The sequence below is a fragment of the Pinus tabuliformis genome, chromosome 6 (assembly GCF_031772625.1).
Source record: "Pinus tabuliformis cultivar Carrire ecotype Pingquan chromosome 6, CPIR1, whole genome shotgun sequence".
Classification (NCBI taxonomy): Eukaryota; Viridiplantae; Streptophyta; class Pinopsida; order Pinales; family Pinaceae; genus Pinus; species Pinus tabuliformis.
In genome coordinates, this window is record NC_142292.1 from 553,913,874 (window position 1) to 553,925,056 (window position 11,183).

Here is an 11,183-nt window from a genome sequence, read left to right on the forward strand (position 1 = left end):
AGCTATGGATATATCTTTTGCCAAAGAAATCCATGACTTTCTAGTTGTTTACCAAGATGACATCATAGTCTTTTCTAGGCCAGATAATGAATATCTAGATCACCTAAGAAGAGTTCCCATTAAATGCAGAAAATTTGGTATTTCCTTAAATCCCAAAAAGAAACTCTTTGGTCTAGAACAAGGTAAACTCTTGGGACACATAATATCTAAGGATGGAATTAGAATAGATCAAACTGGAATAGAGGCAATCCTGACCATCACTCATCCTAGAAACATCAAATAATTACAATCATTCTTAGGTAAAATAAATTTTCTTAGGAGATTCATTTCAAACTTAGCAGAATTAGTTAGAGAACTAAATAACATGTTAAAGAAATATTCAGCACTTAAGTGAACAATAGAGGCCAAACAATCTTTTGAGGCAATGAAAGAAGCCCTTACAAAAACACTAGTCCTCATAATTCCTCATTTCCAAAAAGATTTTATAATTTTTTCTTTTGCTTCAGAACATACTATTGTAGCAATCTTGTTGCAAAAGAATGATCAAGAATATGAGTAGCTTATTGCATTTTTCAGCAAATCTTTGAGAGATGCAACACTAAAGTACAACATAATGGGAAAACAAGCATTGGCTTTAGTGAAATCTATTAAATATTTTAGAGTATACATCTTGTATTCACACATCATTACTTATGTTCCAAATTCAAACAATGTAAACTTTGAAACGGGAACTGATACTGTCACCCGTTTCGTAGAGATAGCAAAAAAGTGACCTGATTTTGAAAAGGGGTGATGCAGAACAAACATGTTTTTTTTAGAGCATAGTTTTTGGAAGGAATGTCATGGGAAGGATAGCTTTATGTACATTACGTTTTAGAATGGTAGTGATTTTCATGCTGATTTTAAAAAGTGAGTATTTTGCATCACCCCCTTTTTTTAAAAGACCTGTTTTTTGGCTTTAAATTTTCTAATGTATAAAATGTAAATAATTATTTTGTAAATTTGATCATTTTTGAAGTGGTCGTTTTCTTCACATTTTCTTGTTTTTTATTTTAATTTTAACTTTTTTTTTAGTGAGGTTTTTATTGTTTTGCATTTTTAAATTAGGAGGTCGATATTTAGAATTTTCGATATTCTACATATTTATACATCCTTACTTAATTTTTCAATCCACATGAAATAATTTTTTCTAAAAAACAATATTTTTTAACAATGGACATAAAAATAACCATTTTTAACATAAATATAACTAAAAAACTACATGTTTTGATAATTTTTTGCTAGAATTGACATGTCAAAATCACAATTTTTATACGATAATTTTAACTAAAAATGGTTAAATAATAGCTTTTTTTATGAATTTCATGTCAAAAAAATAATAATAATCACTTTTTTTTCAAAAAATAATGATTAACTTAAAAATCAATGCGAAAATCACATATTACAAATATTGAACGTATAACAACCCTAATTGAGTGTTTATTCTTCTCATAAAATGTCAAAGTCAAAACATTGCAAAGATTGATTTACAAGCATAACTTAAATTTAATCAACAACGTCACGTAATCCAAACTCTTCGTCCTCTAGAGTTTCATCATTGTCTTCTTCCACAATATTTTCTGTTTCCTTTTGCTCATTTTCCTCTTCTAATGGGTCTTTGATGTCTGCGAATCTCCCAATGTATGTCTTTCCAAACATTCCATGTAATGGTGGTTGGGGTTCCTTTGCCTTTTTTGCCACACATGATTTACTAAAGTCCCTTTCTTCAACCCAATTTCTTGCATTTCATCTAGAAGAAATTGAAGAGCATTAATTCTTTGTTGAATGAAATTGCACTATAATGGATTTTTCTCAATTGCAATGCAATTTCTTCCTTTTTGAAGGCAGCATGCTAGTGTTGTACCTAATTATCAAGCACAATAGAAATAATGAAGTAAATTAGTACAATGGCATATTAATTAAAAAAAGAACATATTGAAATTCAAATCCATATAAAAAAACTTACTTGAGCCAGAAAATAAATCCAGAACCCAATCTCCTTCATTTGACTGTCGCAAAGACATGGCTAAATCGAGCTCCTAAATAACATTGGGTTACATTGTTTAAGTGCTCAAACAGCTTGATCGAGCGCTTAAAAAGGGTTGAATTGAGAAATCATTTTTTCCACCCAAATGTGCCATCTCTTGCCAAAAAGTGTAACCCAGCTCCATGCTTTCACCCTTATAGATTGTGAATTTCTAACAATGTATATCCTAATTATTATTATTATCCAATTTTAGGGTCATAGCCAAGCCAGACACCAAATTGGTGTATGAAACCCCCTTGTTTGTGGGATAAGAGACCCACCTCCACGCAACGATTTGATTATTTTCTACAAAGGCATACCTACTCTAACCCCTTCTGGTTTTTGAACCTACGACCTCTTAGGGGGAAACACATGCTCTTAACCATTAGGCAGTTGACCTGAGATGCCTCATGTTTAACTCTAATGTTATAGGAGCATTTTCTCAAGAACTCTATCCAATAATTGGACCTCACACACTCTATTGACCTCTAATTTCAATTTTGTGGCATTTCAAAGTTTACCCTCCAAAACTCATTTAAGGCCATAAATCACACTTAATATTGGTTTACTATATTTTTGAAATTTCTAATTCTTTATAACTAATCATTTAGTTTAGGTTGTTGTTTCTAAAAGGATATGGCCCAAAGCTTAATTATGTCCAATGTCACTTCATAATCCAATGATATGTAAGAAAGATCTCTTCCACTTGAATTAATAAGACAATAGAAACCTCACATACTCAAAACAAACATATTGAAAACCAATTTGATTCAATAGACCTAATCAAAACAAATAAAATCATTTTTCACATAAATGGCTTATTGAGATTATTTTTTCATATCGTACAACTGTACATCGATTGACGCATTTTTCATTTGATTTCATGGCGTACATTTTGCTAACAATGTTGAAAAAATCCAATCCATTTAATGTTGACAAAATACGATCTATTTAATGAAGTAAAAAATTACAATAAAATTTTTGCCTTTTTGGAAATGAAGTTCTAAAACATCTTTAATCCATCTCTTTTACAGGGCATTGACAACAAACAAGCAGTTCACATCACAAGGCTCAACCGACATATTGCTGAGCATAGATGCTATTTTAGATTTGTTTTCAACCTCTTCAATTTATTGCAATGATAATATGAATGTGTTGTGCCTTATTTTCATAAAAAGTTCACATCACAGGGCTAATGTAATTTGTCTTATTTTTTTTTATCTATTGTAACAACGTAAATATCTATCTCTCTTTTTGTGTCTTCATATAATTATGTGTATCTCTATGTAAGAAAGAAACTATATAGCTACAAATAGAAAGTAAATAGTATATCTATCTTAAGAAACTAAATAGTATATCTATTTTAAGAGGAACATGATTATTCACAAATGAATGTACTATCTATTTGTGATGAACTTGATGATATATATTGTATTATCAAGATTCATTGTCTCTATTTTTGTTAGTAGTTAGTCACTTGATGACATATATTGTATTATCGAGATTCATTGTCTCGATTTTTGTACGTAGTTAGTCTGTTTTATCCATGTCTCGATTTTTATACTTAGTTGGCCTGTTCTATCCATGTTTATTTAATGTTCATATATGATATTGTTAAATTTATTTATTTAATTACAATAGTTTTTTCTTTTCTAACATATTTATATTGGTACATGCATATGTATGACTTTTTCGGGACATTAATCAAGAATTTCCATTGCAAATTTGTAAAAGAGAGATCTCAAATATAGTTTTTACTTCTCTATCCTAAAAAGAGATTTTTGTCTTGAATAAAGCTTGAATGATCTTGCATCCAGTTTCAAGTGCAGATCAAGAAAAAGTTACAGAGTATACCTAAGTAAGCAGCAAAGCAAAGTCAAAGATAGATGGTCCTTTCCGTTCTTGTCACGGACTTCCATCCACCACTGTTGTGGCTCTTGTTATAAACTCGTTTCTTTTATCTACCACTGTTGTGGCTCTCGTTATAAACTCGTTTCTTTTAGACAAATTGGTTAGTTTTATAATAGACCCTGCGCTGATACTATCAAACCATTTTCGGCATATTGTATTTTGTTTCATTTACATGAAAGCATTGTCCTCTTTTTAAGCTACACATTGATCCTCTTTGTTTCATTTACATGAAAGCATTGTCCTCTTTTTAAGCTACACATGAAATTTGGAATTTTCACGCTGGCAAACTACACATTGATTATTTGATATCTTCTTTACTATCAAACTTTCATGGTATTTTTCCGATCGATCCTATTAAAATCTATAAAGCTGCAAGCATTTAACTTTTGCTTAGTGGAGCATAAATCTAACTGTAGAGTATCTCGGCCTATATTTAGGAGGCAGTTACTTGAACCAGTGACAATGTCATTAATGGGGCAAATATGTTTCAGGGATTACGAATCATTAGGTGATAAATCTTTTCTATTTATGAAAAGTTATACCAGTGATAACCACCGTAATAAATTCATTGTTGTCTTCTTCAAACAGAAAAAAAAGGTTTCTATTACCTAGTGTAAAATATATTCATTTTTTTTAAATTGAGGAGAAACCCATTTACTTAGGATCTACGGAGCCATATCCGAAATAAATAATTGGAAAAAATAAATAGTCACAGCGTTGATCGCATTTACCTCGTAGAGTTCTCAATCTGCACTGCAGTCATGTTCCTCTTGTGATTTGACAGTGAAAAAAATGTTTTTAAATTATGTTGTTACGGCGTTCTTTTATCTTCCATTATATCAACTTCGTAACATTAAGACGTTTGAAAGGAAATATTATTTTTCACTGTCACTGTGCAAAATTCTCCGTGGGTTATAATATGTCCTCGTATGGGATCTATTCGTGGGCACATATATTACTTTAATTATTTTAAATATATGGAAGAAATTGACATGATACTTGTTACTAAAGAGTTAAGATAATAACTTTTATTAATATACCTAATAATAGCCTTTATTAATATAAAATCAATAGGTAAGATAATAGTTTTTATTAACATAAAATCATAGTTTAATAATTTTCTCTGGTTGTTTCATGATAAAGATGACCATCTCCTTATGAAAGTTCTGCCCAGTAATCACTGTTTGGGGCGATTCTGAGAATCGCCCCACCACCCCGCGATTCTTAGAATCGCCCCAAATAGTGCTTACTGGTCAGAACTTTCATAAGGAGATGGTCATCTTTATCATGAAACAACTAGAGCAAATTATTCTTCTAAAATCTTAATATCCACCCTTCAAATCATTAACAAGTACAACCAGAGATCGACCTGAATCCGAGTGAGTGTTGTCTCCCCACGACACATTCCAACCGGGCCATGGACTAGGTTTCTACTCTACTGGCTTCGGGTTCAAGTGTCAGGGTTATAATATTCTTGGCATTGCGTTGAATTGGTACCGAGGTACTATATGCATTAATTACGTTGAGGTATTATGCGTCAATTACACTGAAGAGTTGCATTGAGAATTTGACAAACATTATATGGTGATAACATTATATCATATGCGTTATATTATATCATTACCGAATTGTATTTAAAATGGTCACCAATTTCCATGTCTGGAGGATGCGTGAAAGTTAGTGGAATTCCATGTTGTCATGGACTATCCATAATTGGTTGGACTATCTTAAGATGACCATCTCCTTATGAAAGTTCTGCCCAGTAAGCACTGTTTGGGGTGATTTTGAGAATCGCCGGGTGGTGGGGTGATTCTCAGAATCGCCCTGCCACCACCCAGCCGCCAGTTGTGGTGGCGGGACGGTGGCAGGGCAATTCTGAGAATCGCCCCACCACCCGGCGATTCTCAGAATCTCCCCAAACAGTGCTTACTAGGCAGAACTTTCATAAGGAGATGGTCATCTTTATCATGAAACAACCAGAGCAAATTACTCTTCTAAAATCTTAATATCCACCCTTCAAATCATTAACAAGTACAACCAGAAATCGACCTGAATCCGAGTGAGTGTTGTCTCCCCACGACACATTCCCACCAGGCCATGGACTAGGTTTCTACTCTACTGGCTTCGGGTTCAAGTGTCAGGGTTATATTATTCTTGGCGTTGTGTTCAATTGGTACCGAGGTACTATATGCATTAATTACGTTGAGGTATTATGCATCAATTACACTGCAGAGTTACATTGAGAATTTGACAAACGTTATATGGTGATAACATTATATCATATGCATTATATTATATCATTACCGAATTGTATTTAAAATGGTCACCGATTTCCATGTCTGGATGATGCGTGAAAGTTAGTGGAATTCCATGTTGTCATGGACTATCCATAATTGGTTGGACTATCTTAAGATGACCATCTCCTTATGAAAGTTCTGCCCAGTAAGCACTGTTTGGGGTGATTCTGAGAATCGCCGGGTGGTGGGGTGATTCTCAGAATCGCCCCACCACCCGGCGATTCTCAGAATCACCCCAAACAGTGCTTACTGGGCAGAACTTTCATAAGGAGATGGTCATCTTTATCATGAAACAACCAGAGCAAATTACTCTTCTAAAATCTTAATATCCACCCTTCAAATCATTAACAAGTACAACCAGAGGTCGACCTGAATCCGAGTGAGTGTTGTCTCCCCATGACACATTCCCACCGGACCATGGACTAGGTTTCTACTCTACTGGCTTCGGGTTCAAGTGTCAGGGTTATAATATTTTTGGCGTTGCGTTGAATTGGTACCGAGGTACTATATGCATTAATTACGTTGAGGTATTATGCGTCAATTACAATGCAGAGTTGCATTGAGAATTTGACAAACGTTATATGGTGATAACATTATATCATATGCGTTATATTATATCATTACCGAATTGTATTTAAAATGGTCACCAATTTCCATGTCTGGAGGATGCGTGAAAGTTAGTGGAATTCAATGTTGTCATGGACTATCCATAATTTTACTTTCTCCTCACGTAAGGGTTGGTTACTTATAAATATCGTGTGAAGAATCCCTTTCTGTTTGAGTTAATCGCATATGTAATTGCTAGCACGTAATCGACTAGTGTAATCACATGGCGGTGGTATGTGTATTTGCTAACCGTTATCATATGGCAATGGATCATATATTTATTGTTATATGTTCAATATTTGCTGGTGGGCCATTGGCATATAATGAGAGAGTGAGCATTGTTGCAAGGAACGGTTATCATATGGCAATGGATCATATATTGATTGTTATATGTTCAATATTTGCTGCTGGGGCATTGGCGTATAATGAGAGAGTGAGCATTATTGCAAGGAACGGTTATCATATGGCAATGGATCATATATTGATTGTTATATGTTCAATATTCGCTGGTGGGGCATTGGCATATAATGAGAGAGTGAGCATTATTGCAAGGAACGGTTATCATAGGGCAATGGCTCGTATATTGATTGTTATATGTTCAATATTTGCTGGTAGGGCATTGGCATATAATGAGCGAGTGAGCATTTTTATTGCAGGGAACGATAACGCTATAACTGAATTTGGATACGAAAGAGGGGACTGACTAATAACAAAATCATATGGAATAGGTGTGACTGTCTCCAAAATAGCACCCTGAACAAGAAATCCTGGCTTAGGGCCTTCAGGCTGCCTCTTAGCACTGATAGGAGGCTCACCACGTGCTTTACCCTCTGCCTTCAATCCGTCATTGGTTTTTCTTCTTAACAAGGCATCCTATGCGCACCTAGACGGTTGCACATGCTCAATTCGAACATGAACTCTCTTCTTGATAATCTTGGTACGAACCTCTTCCACGCCAATGGCTCACTTCGTTACGTTCCAGACAACGCCGGTGCAGCCATGGTAGAACTTGTGAGGCATCCCTTTGTGAATCGAACCATTGACCTTAACGTCCACGTACTGACCTATCTTGAAGGTCCTGCCGGGTGGTAGGGCGATTCTCAGAATCGCCCCGCCACCAACTGGTGGCGGGGCGATTCTGAGAATCGCCCCACCACCCGGCGATTCTCAGAATCGCCCCAAACAATGCTTACTGGGCAGAACTTTCATAAGGAGATGGTCATCTTTATCATGAAACAACCAGAGCAAATTACTCTTCTAAAATCTTAATATCCACCCTTCAAATCATTAACAAGTACAACCAGAGATCGAACTGAATCCGAGTGACTGCTGTCTCCCCACGACATATTCCCACCGGGCCATGGACTAGGTTTCTACTCTACTGGCTTCGGGTTAAAGTGTCAGGGTTATAATATTCTTGTCGTTGCGTTGAATGGGTACCAAGGTACTATATGCATTAATTACATTGAGGTATTATGCGTCAATTACACTGCAGAGTTGCATTGAGAATTTGACAAACGTTATATGGTGATAACATTATATCATATGCGTTATATTATATCATTACCGAATTGTATTTAAAATGGTCACCAATTTCCATGTCTGGAGGATGCGTGAAAGTTAGTGGAATTCCATGTTGTCATGGACTATCCATAATTTTACTTTCTCCTCAGGTAAGGGTTGGTTACTTATAAATATCGTCCTGAAGTGACGAATCCCTTTCTATTTGAGTTAATCGCATATGTATTTGCTAGCACGTAATCGACTAGTGTTATCACATGGCGGTGGTATGTGTAATTATCTTCTTGACAATCTTGTTACGAACCTCTTCCATGCTGATGGCTCGCTTGGTGATGTTCCAGACAACGCCGGTGCAGCCATGGTAGAACTTGTGAGGCATCCCTTTGTGAATCGAACCATTGACCTTAACGTCCACGTACTGACCTATCTTGAATGACCTATCTTGAAGGTCCTGCCTGGTGGTGGGGAGATTCTCAGAATCGCCCCGCCACTGCCCCGCCACCAGTTGTGGTGGCGGGGTGGTGGTGGGGCGATTCTGAGAATCGCCCCACCACCTAACGATTCTTAGAATCACCCCAAACAGTGCTTACTAGGTAGAACTTTCATAAGGAGATGGTCATCTTTACCATGAAACAACCAGAGCAAATTACTCTTCTAAAATCTTAATATCCACCCTTCAAATCATTAACAAGTACAACCAGAGATCGAACTGAATCCGAGTGAGTGTTCTCCCCATGACACATTGCCACCGGGCCATGGACTAGGTTTCTACTCTACTGGCTTCGGGTTCAAGTGTCAGGGTTATAATATTCTTGCCGTTGCGTTGAATTGGTACCGAGGTACTATATGCATTAATTACATTGAGGTATTATGCGTCAATTACACTGCAGAGTTGCATTGAGAATTTGACAAACGTTATATGGTGATAACATTATATCATATGCGTTATATTATATCATTACCGAATTGTATTTAAAATGGTCACCAATTTCCATGTCTGGAGGATGCGTGAAAGTTAGTGGAATTCCATGTTGTCATGGACTATCCATAATTTTACTTTCTCCTCAGGTAAGGGTTGGTTACTTATAAATATCGTCCTAAAGTGACGAATCCCTTTCTGTTTGAGTTAATCGCATATGTATTTGCTAGCACGTAATCGACTAGTGTTATCACATGGCGGTGGTATGTGTATTTGCTGACCGTTATCATATGGCAATGGATCATATATTGATTGTTATATGTTCAATATTTGCTGGTGGGGCATTGGCATATAATGAGAGAGTGAGCATTGTTGCAAGGAACGGTTATCATATGGCAATGGATCGTATATTGATTGTTATATGTTCAATATTTGCTGCTGGGGCATTGACGTATAATGAGAGAGTGAGCATTATTGCAAGGAATGGTTATCATATGGCAATGGATCATATATTGATTATTATATGTCCAATATTCGCTGGTGGGGCATTGGAATATAATGAGAGAGTGATCATTATTGCAAGGAACGGTTATCATAGGGCAATGGCTCGTATATTGATTGTTATATGTTCAATATTTGCTGGTGGGGCATTGGCGTATAATGAGCGAGTGAGCATTTTTATTGCAGGGAACGATAATGCTCTAATTGAATTTGGATACGAAAGATGGGACTGACTAATAACAAAATCATATGGAATAGGTGTGACTGTCTCCAAAACAGCACCCTCAACAAGAAATCCTGGCTTAGGGCCTTCAGGCTGCATCTTAGCACTGATAGGAGGCTCACCACGTGCTTTACCCTTTGCCTTCAATCGGTCATTGGTTTTTCTTCTTAACAAGGCATCCTCTGCGCACCTAGACGGTTGCACATGCTCAATTCGAACATTAATTCTCTTCTTGATAATCTTGTTACGAACCTCTTCCACGCTGATGGCTCGCTTGGTGATGTTCCAGACAACGCCCGTGTGGCCATGGTAGAACTTGTGACGCATCCCTTTGTGAATCGAACCATTGACCTTAACGTCCACAAACTGACGCCGGGTGGTGGGGCGATTCTCAGAATCGCCCCGCCACTGCCCCGCCACCACAACTGGTGGCGGGGCGGTGGCGGGGCGATTCTGAGAATCGCCCTACCACCCGGCGATTCTCAGAATCGCCCCAAACAGTGCTTACTGGGCAGAACTTTCATAAGGAGATGGTCATCTTTATCATGAAACAACCAGAGCAAATTACTCTTCTAAAATCTTAATATCCACCCTTCAAATCATTAACAACATCATATGGAATAGGTGTGACTGTCTCCAAAACAACACCCTCAACAAGAAATCCTGGCTTAGGGCCTTCAGGCTGCCTCTTGGCACTGAGAGGAGGCTCACCACGTGCTTTAGCCTCTGCCTTCAATCGGTCATTGGTTTTTCTTCTTAACAAGGCATCCTCTGCGCACCTAGATGGTTGCACATGCTCAATTCGAACATGAATTCTCTTCTTGATAATCTTGTTACGAACCTCTTCCACGCCGATGGCTCGCTTGGTGACGTTCCAGACAACGCCCGTGCGGCCATGGTAGAACTTGTGAGGCATCCCTTTGTGAATCGAACCATTGACCTTAACGTCCATGTACTGACCTATCTTGAAGGTCCTGCCGGGTGGTGGGGCGATTCTCAGAATCGCCCCGCCACCACAACTAGTGGCGGGGCAATGGCGGGGCGATTCTGAGAATCGCCCCACCACCCGGCGATTCTCAGAATCGCCCCAAACAGTGCTTACTAGGCAAAAATTTCATAAGGAGATGATCATCTTTATCA

The 11,183-nt window shown here is 37.2% G+C and overlaps 1 pseudogene; it reads right to left on the bottom strand.

Annotated features, from left to right (window-relative positions):
- Positions 1-10,621: 10,621 nt before the first annotated feature.
- Positions 10,622-11,161, bottom strand: LOC149259710 (large ribosomal subunit protein eL21x/eL21w pseudogene; annotated as a pseudogene).
- Positions 11,162-11,183: the final 22 nt, after the last annotated feature.